This window comes from Bactrocera latifrons, unplaced genomic scaffold (genome assembly GCF_001853355.1).
Source record: "Bactrocera latifrons isolate USDA-ARS-PBARC rearing strain unplaced genomic scaffold, ASM185335v1 scaffold_6, whole genome shotgun sequence".
In the NCBI taxonomy this organism is placed as follows: domain Eukaryota; kingdom Metazoa; phylum Arthropoda; class Insecta; order Diptera; family Tephritidae; genus Bactrocera; species Bactrocera latifrons.
The window spans coordinates 1,911,145-1,919,124 of NW_017537267.1; positions in this window are offsets into that span (position 1 = coordinate 1,911,145).

Here is a 7,980-nt window from a genome sequence, read left to right on the forward strand (position 1 = left end):
CATTTTGGTATATATAACCCTATATCTGACTCTTTTAGTTTTAGGACTTACAAACAACCGTTATGTGAACAAAACTATAATACTCTCTTTAGCAACATTGTTGCGAGAGTATAAAAATTTAATGTTGATCCTTTTTTCGAAGCTCATTTTCGCACCGATAACACAAACATACTGACGGTTGAAACGTAGTAACTTCACCATTCGATGACTTTTCATGATATTCTCACTGGACACACAATAAAGATTGCAGATTCTAGCGCACCAGCTGACATATAGAGGGCACCACCAGCTGGCGCTCGATTCAAAAGTACTTATCCGCCTACATTCAATGTGCAATTCTATCATTACAAGCACTCTGAATGGTATATATTATCATATTTTCCTTCTTTTAATACAGTTTTAACTCTTGAAGATGCCAACAAGAAAGAGAAAGATAATAAACTAATAACTTCCATAGAAAATCAACTTTAAGCTCTTTGACCAAATTGTCCCCCAGAGTTTACTATTTCATTTGATTTGTATTTATTTCCTTTTTAGCTTTCCTTCTGCTTTTACAATTCCATTGTTGTTTTATTTTTTTTAATGTCTACTTTTTATTCAAAAAACTTTGATTTACTTTTGCTGTTGGAAACTACTTTTTAACCCTATTGAGGTATGAGCCAATATAAAAAGGACAATGACCCCACAAAGTGACCCTGTAATTTTAACCATAATATTCACCACCCATACATCTAAAAGTGCTATCGGGAACGTCATAAACTTGCTACTTGCGAGAAGTATCGGCGCTTTTGTGCATGTGAAATAAAATGCAGACTTTGCATTGCTCACTTAAAACTTAGAAAGTCAGATAGCGTTCTGAACTATTGCCATATTCGAAATTACCTCAGTAAATATGTATATAATCAAAATACAAAACTTATGAAATAGTTTCAACACCTTTTTAAAGATTTCGTTACACATTGCTCATGAATCAAATTCGCCAAAGCTTCCCAAAATAAATCGCCTTTCGGCATTTTACTCTTTTCTTAAGCATTCTTCAAATATTTTTGAAAAATTAAATTAATGCTAAGGTAAAGATTTATTTCTCAAAATTGCCGAAAATGATTTATTAATTGCCTTAATGTCAGGGACGCTTTCAACAATAATCGATCCACATGGATAAATTATGTTAATGAAGCATTACTACTTAACTTTGCCCATTCTTTAGGCATTTATATAAGTAAATTTAATTTATTTGTAATTATTAAACTGTACATTAGAAAAGGACATCGAGAACAAAAGGTTAAATTGTAAAATTTCGCGCAATTAATTTTTAATATTTAACAACCCTCCCCAAAGTGGTTACTAGCATCCCTTAAATACTTGATGGCTTTGCATAACTGTCCGTCAGCAAGAAAGGGAATATTTTTGGGTGTAGCGAGTACAGCAAAAGAGTACAAAATGTTATATTGACATGCATAAATAATTAAGGAGGGTTTGAAAGGGCGCCAATTTTACTGACTTACAAATTGGGAAAATTTCAGGACTACAAATAAAGCGAGGTGGAGTGTGAGCTATGGGTTTTCATTTATTTTATCGGTGAATGTTGAGAGGTATGCATGTATATATTAACATATTTTTATACTCCTGCAAACATGTTGCTACAGAATATAATACCTAGATATATTAATGAAACTTTGTGCACATGTTCCGGGATGGGAAGATAACTCCATTTACTCCCCGGTACTGGTAAAAACTACTAAAGTGCGATAATCCAATAACTAAAAACGGCAGAGATATAAAATTTTACACCCAAGATGGTAAGTGAAGGCTTTATGAGAATCACGGTAATTAGTAATGAAACCGTTCACTTATAAATCACATATCCCGAGATCCGACCTACCGGTTCTTACTAAATTTGGTAGGTGTCATTTTTTATACGAGCACGCCTACTTCTTATAAAGCACAATTTCAAAGTCTTCCATTTTTCAGTGTACACATCAGGAAGCCATTGATATAACGAGAAAAGATTTGCACTAATAATTCCTCAAAAGTATGCCACATTACGGCCACAAAATGCTCAAATCCAATAACAACTGTTCTAGTCCCTAGGTACCGATTATTAGGACCCCACCATCCATAGTTGACAGTATGTCAATTTTGTCAGTACGCCAATATCTTCTCTTAGATCACATATATCTAATATAAAGATTTCCGAACTTCCTGGTGACCCAGTGAGTTATCTCAATGAAGACGGAAGAGTGAGTGTTTGAAAATATACAAAATTGGTAGGAAACTTATCCTAGTCCCTACAATAATGTATATAACTAATGTCAGAATTCTCGATGGATTGAAACGGGTCAATACTTCCCTGAGCCCCATTAAGATACATATGTATTAATTGAAGTTTTGCACCGCGACCCTTTATCACATATGATCACAAGGGTTGAGCACGCTGAACAATTCCAGGAGCTTGCTGATTGCGATGGAGGTAATGTTATCCCTGCCCACGTAGATGGATCTAAGGACCTTGAAGGTGTTCTGGAGTTTCCCGTTCCATGTTTGTGCAAGAGACTATACCTATATTGGAGAAGTGTTTCATGAGCCTGCACTGCCTAGTAGAGAGCGCTGCAAGGAGGCGGCTTTTTTCTCGGGAGATGTTGATTATATCTCTAAACCTTATTAGGTTGTAACCTCCCAACAATAACTTCGCGTGGCGCATTCCTGTTGCATGTTGCCGTCCTCTCCCTAGTTCCTTCTCTATGTGGAGTAACTCCTTTATGATGTGGGACCCTGCCACAATTTATGGTTCTGACCCCATCATCCTGGAAGCTGGCGCAGAGCGAGCCCCCATATACTTAATACAAAGATTTAGGAACTTCCTGGTGACCTTTTACCGCATACATGTGTTAATATGTTAGTTATCTCAATAAAAGTGGGAAAGATTTCCAAGATTTCATCTTTATCTTTGCGCCTAAAATGGATAAAATTGGGTGAAAACATGACCTAGGCCCTTTGTAACTAATATCAAATTTTATTTAGTTTATATATCATCAAACATCTGGCTGACTTTACTCCATATGCTTGATGATTGCATGCGAGGTACCTTAATGGAACCCAGGCAACATTTTTTTAATACGTGGCATGTCAATAGTATGTACTAATGAGAAAAATAGATAAAATCGGATTAATACTAGAGGAAAACTTTTCATATATAAAGTTGAATCACACAACCTTTGACAGTCACGAATGATTTGCTTGGATCTGAGCGATGCTTTCCGACTACCACGATATCCTGAAACGCATTATAACTGGCGATGAGACTTGGATCTATGCTTACGACCCCGAAACAACCGATCAATCGAGCGAATATCGTACCAAAAGCCATGCCAAATTTCTTGAAGATAAAAACTAATAAGTCTAGTCTAAGTTTTCTAGGATAATGCCTTCACCCATACAGGGGATTAATTTCACAATTTGACAATCTGTCAGATTTCCAAATTATATAACGTTTGCGTGTCAATAAAAATGTATAAATATAGAAAGATTATTTAAAAAATTTCATAAAAGGTTTTCTACGTTTTTGTTACTCCTCAACCGAATTCTATTTCATTTATCAGGGATGCGTAACCCTCTCTTATCCTCATAATGTAGTTAGTGTAGTTCGAAATTTGTTGTGCAGTAAAGAAAACAACTGAAAACAGCAAAAAAAATCAATGTTGATTCAATTTATATATATGTATGTAGTATAAGCGTGAGTACACATGTATGTGCACACCAGCAACCTACATAAATATCGGCGGAGGAAATTGCATAACAAACTGTCCATTTATCCAAATAAAATGGCAAATGTCTCGCCAGTTTCAAATTTGCCTTAACCCTTACATTTCTCATATACTTTTCAAAACCAATACAACCGCACACACTTTCATTGGTTTCTTTACAACTTCTGGCCATGCAAAAGTTTGCAATGTGCGCACCTTCAACAGCATCCATCCATTCAACTACGAATACTGGCGCACAAATATGCAATTTAGATTTTCCGTTGCTTTTAAGCCTCTTTCCTTTGTTATGCTAAACTTGATTACCTGCATTTTCAAGTTTTCATCTGATTACTCCCAGATGTGCTATGGTTGCAAGGGTTAAGTTGTCTTATTTAGTAGTGGAAACCGCACAAAGCTGTTGCTAGGCGTAATAAAGCAATATTAAGGAGGAGCTCTTCTCAAGCTGATTTTCGTAATTTATGTAAAGAGCATTTTAAAGGGTTCACTTAGATATTTCAAAAATAGCGATGCAGCGCAAAATTTATGTTCTGTTAATATCTCATACATCCATATAGCATATAGCATATATTATATAGTCGAAAAAAAATCTTTTCGTAATTTGTAAACAGATGGCGTTGCTTTAAGTTTTTAAGCTTCATTTAACAAAAACAAAAAAAAAATTAAATTCTGGAAAGTTGAAAAGAAGTTAAAGCTGTTTCAAAATGAATGCAAATAGTGAAGAAATTCGTTATATTTATATATATATATTAATATATATATCTATAGAAGGGAAGAATGGTACGCAAGCCACCAATGAAATTTGTGAAGTTTACACAGCACAACAATGGCTCGCTCGCTTCCATTCTGGAAATTTCGATGGGAAAGATGCACCTCGTTCTGGTCGACTTATCTTTGAAAAAGTCGATAAAATTATGAAAAAAGATTAACCAGAACCTTCACATAAGCAGCCATGATATCGCTAAGGAACTTAACATTCATTAGCAAACGGTTTTGAACCATTTAAAAAAGTAATTCGATGCTGGATACCACATGAATTGTCTGTGAAAAATTTATTAGACCGAATTAAGAGCTGCGATTCTTTGCTGAAACCAAATGAAATCGAACCATTTCTGAAGCGAATGGTAATAGGAGACGAAAAGTGGATCAAATGCAACAATAATGTGCGAAACGGATCATGATCCAAATGTGGTGAAGCTCAACAAATGGTCGCAAAGCCAGGATTGACGCCTCGAAAAGTTATGCTGCGTATTTGGTGAGTTTGGAAAGGAATCACCCACTATGAGCTGCTCCAGCCTGGTCGAACGATTGATTATGCATATTACTGTCACCAACTGATGAAATTGAAGCAAACAATCGAAAAAAACGGCCAAAACTGATCAACAGAAAGGGCTTCGTCTTCTCTCAGGCCTAGACCACACACATCTTTAATCGCTCGGCAAAAACTGGCCGAGAAAGCAGAAAAGTTTTAAACTGATGACATAATATCTCTAGCGGAAAAATGGTAAAAAGGGGTCGAAAAATATTTCGTTAAATACAGTTCATTATAAATACAAAAGCAAAAAGTTTTATTAGAAATACGAAAAGCCTTTTTCGACTACCCAGTATAACTAGCGTCTACTTCTTGTCTGTTTTGCTGTGGCAGTTAAGTACAAAAGATCTATTGTCAGACATAAAGCAGACAAGAAGTAGTCACATTGTTTTAGAAGTTATGCAGGTAGTCTTTACTGGTGACATAAGTCCGCTAATTTTATTGAAAACAGAGACTAATCTATAAAAAAAAAAAAAAAAAAAATAGCACAAAACTTTGGGTTCTCGAAAGAACCAGCATTTTCGAAGACTGGCTTCAGTTCGTCAAAGAAGGTTCCTAATGCGAAGTTTTTCAATATTCAGTAGCGTTCACTCAGGATCAGATTCGACAAAATCTAATCAGTTAACTTAAGAGTTAACTCTAAGGGATTGGCCACTTATCGTCGGCTATTAATTAAGCTGTAGGGCTTTGGACAAATATTATTTTCCCATATGCAAGAATATATTTTCATGGAAGACTAGCAAGACGAGACCAAAAAATTATATTCCATTGATGATTTATAAGTTCTGTTTATAATAGCAGCATTCCCGACATGTCAATCTATTTTATCTCTAAAATAATGCACTAAAGCCTCTCCTTGAGTTCATTTAAAACTACGCGAAGGAACTAGGCAAGGGAATTATGGCAGCAATCAAAATGTATGCATCAATTCGCTTCACCGGTTCACACTTCACTATACGCGATTTGTAATATCATGTTGACTAGGATTTCGCAAAATATATTTATTTGCTAAGTTCGTAATTTTATTGACTTCTCGCCGTCACGTTGACGCCTGTTTTGTTATTTTGGCAAACAAAAAGCGGCGTTAAGTGTTTGAATGACCGTTGCTGGCGGTTCGGAGAATTTTTTTTTATATATTTTTTTAGTTCTCTTGAGATATATTTCCTTTCATGATATGTCAATCACGTTCACGAAATTTCTTAATGCTTTAGCCTGTGCAACTGACTTTCATGCAAATACTTTTCACAATTCTTAGAGTTTTCATTTTAAAATGTGGTATTTTTCCTCAACTTTTTTCCAGGCCTCAGTTTCAGACGCTTCTTACATCTATGCCGATACACTGAAAGGGAAATGGTAGTATCCATTGTGCATCCAAATTCCAACTAATACAACTAATTGCTGTTCGCTAACTTAGTGTATTTAGCAAAAGTTCTGATGATCTTATCTTTTAAATTGAAATGTTGGAAGCCACGGAAGATATCCATATCAACTGAGGCTGAGTATACAAAGAGGTAATGTTCAAGCATCTCATGATTCTTCGCACATGTTCTATTTTCTACCGATTTTAGTTTACTTTACTTTTAATATTAATGACCTACAAAATTACTTTCGTTGCATGACCAGTGTTGCTAGTATTCCGAGACCTGAGGTTTTTCTCTACACATACTACATATAAGTATATTGATAGCTACCTGAAAAGGCAAGCTCGCAACTTCATTTATTCCTATATCACTAGATAAACAGTAACAGCACTGAAATTTCCACTGAACTACTGTCTTCCACTGCTTATTGCTGATTCTGCACTAAATATGAATGCCTTCAAAGACAGCTTCAACCTTTTTGTTCATTAGATAAGATCAGAACCCCTCAACAAAGCCTTGACGAACTGTGTTACTGTACTGTGACACCTTACTTAAAAACTAGCGTAGGCGCCTACATATTATATTTTACTGCATATAAAATCCGTTACTAGTAATTGCCTCGGTAATAAGTATATCTGATCTAAAATTTCAAAGATCTGGGACAGTCGATCTTCACAAACTTTTCTTGAGGCAAATTTTTTATCATCCAACTGATACGGAATAGACATGAACTGGTAGTAGGTACTTGCGGACGGATACGAAATAAAAAGCGGACTTGAAAGTACTTTCCACGAAGATTCTGGAGCTTCTGCGAAGTCACCATTGATATGTGCGACACAATGTCGATGCTATTGGCCAAAACTGACCATTTCTGGACTATTGCTTCCATCAGACCTTCCAGTTCCTTTTAGTGAAAATATGAATTCCGAGTTGGACCCTAAAAAAGCAGCTCATAATAGATGATTCTCTGCCAATCTCACTCCCCAAAAATTAAATTTAAAATGATTCCTGGCTTCGCTATCATTTCTATCGTGCTTTCTCTTTGCTGTTGTTTATCTTAAAGGCATGCTCAAAGATTAAGTATTGAGCCAAACAAACAAAAAATTGTCTGGGAAACTTCGTATGGCGTAACGCTGTCGCACATATACATACAAGGCAAGATACAGATTTTAAAAGCCATCTATTGGAAAAAAAATGGATTAACTACATTAGGTGGTAGTAGAGAGGGACACTTGTGGGCTAAATCTGCTTTGAAGTGGGCGTTAGAACTCCCTCTAAATATTTAAATGCACATTTCCTCCAAACCGCTAAAGTTTTCTCAACCAAACTTGCTGAAAAGTTGCTTTAGCAAATCTTCATTTACCGAGGAAACCACGTCTAATCCTTACATAACGGTTATGTTAAAAACTACTAAAAGGTCGATAACTTAGAGAATAAATGCGCCACAAACATTACATTTCACAGCAAACACATTAGGGTAAGACATTATAAGGTTCTGCGGAAAAATAAACAATAAGCGTAACACCACTCATCTTTAGATGAAATT